The sequence below is a fragment of the Geospiza fortis genome, unplaced genomic scaffold (assembly GCF_000277835.1).
Source record: "Geospiza fortis unplaced genomic scaffold, GeoFor_1.0 scaffold254, whole genome shotgun sequence".
NCBI classification, from domain to species: Eukaryota; Metazoa; Chordata; class Aves; order Passeriformes; family Thraupidae; genus Geospiza; species Geospiza fortis.
In genome coordinates, this window is record NW_005054441.1 from 1,565,493 (window position 1) to 1,567,030 (window position 1,538).

Sequence of the window (1,538 nt, forward strand, 5' to 3'; positions counted from 1 at the left end):
CTGGGACATGCAGTCCCGGCGCCAAGATGGCCGCAGGTGCAGCAGTGCCCGCCATTTTGCGCCCGATCGGGGCTCGGGGGTGCCGTTCGGGCTGCGCGTCAAGGACAGAACTGGGCTGGGGCTGGTTCTGAAGCGAAGAGGTTTTGGTGCCAACTGCGGAAGGGACCGGAGCGACCAACAGGACTGACCTTGACCCGCTCCTGGTGGAGCAGCAGCCCGAATCCCGCGCGGGGCTCAGGCCTGTGGGCGGACGGGTTCTCTGAAAGGGTGTGTTTGTGTGTTTTCACTGTATATCGGCCACAGCCGCCTGTGCGCTGTGTGATTTTGCCTTTCTTTGCTGTCGGCTCTGCACAGGCCAGGGTCCAGCTCTGTGCTGAAATGGAGAAAACATGGATTGGACGTCCCCAAGGCTGATATTTTTAGGAGTGCCTAAAGAGATGCTTTTTGACTACTTTAGTCAAACTTTGTACAAACTAAAATTCACTGAGGAGTTTTCTGTTCCTGAATATTTGGAGCAGTATTTTCCCCCAAAACCTCAGATTCTGTCAATTCTTGCACATTAACTAGTATAAACTAGATTACTATTCCCAAAAGCTGTTCCTGGTCTAGTGCCTTTCAGCTGAGGGAGCTGGAGGGAGGGCTGAGAAAAAGGAGAAGTTGAAAAAACAGACTGAAAAGTCTGTCATCTGTATGAAGAGCAAAGAGAAAAAGTAGCAAGAGCATTACGCAGAGGTGGGAGTATAGGTCTGGATAGAGAAACTGGAAAGACAGCAAGAAAATACAGCATACAATGTGAAAACTTAGGGACCCAGTGTGAGAAAGTAGGTAGTAGTTATTTGGTCTCAAAATAGAACTAAAACGATCTTCATGTGAAATCCTAGTATCAAGTACACCTCAAACTGGAAAGCCTTAGAATAAACCCAGGAATTCTGGATGCTTAATATCCATGTGGGCAAAAGCTGTTAAGTCTCTAGCAATCACTGCATAAATCACAGGTTTTCACCTGAATGTGCTTGCCTCAAAATGTCCATCTGGTACAAAACTATTTGTCCTGGTTGTGTGAGACAGCAGAGTGCCTGTCCCACCTGCTCAGGCATCTCCTTTCCCGGGACAGCGCTGAGTGTCCCTTCATCTCCACCTCCTACCGAGAATTTCCACACCAGTCTGTGGAGCTGTGGGTATCAGTGGGTTCCCCAGAGGGTGTTTATGAGTGACAGCTAAAATGGAACCAAGAACACTCCCCGTGCACTTTCTGAAAGGCACAACCCTCTATATGAGGGTCACTGCCGGCAGGGCGCTGCCAGTGAGATCTGATCATATGATGGGCGATTTAGGCGAAATTCAGCTTTCTGCCCAAATCGGGAAAGGAAGCAGAGAGCAGAGACTACAAATCCCAGGATGCTGTGCTCGCTGCTCGCAGGGAGGTCGGATCCTGCCCCATCCGCCTCCTGCGCTTTGTTCCAGCCACGCTCGGGAGTTGCAGTACGGTACAGCGCGGGTTTTGAATTTTGGCGCCTGTCTGCACACTGTAACCGAAG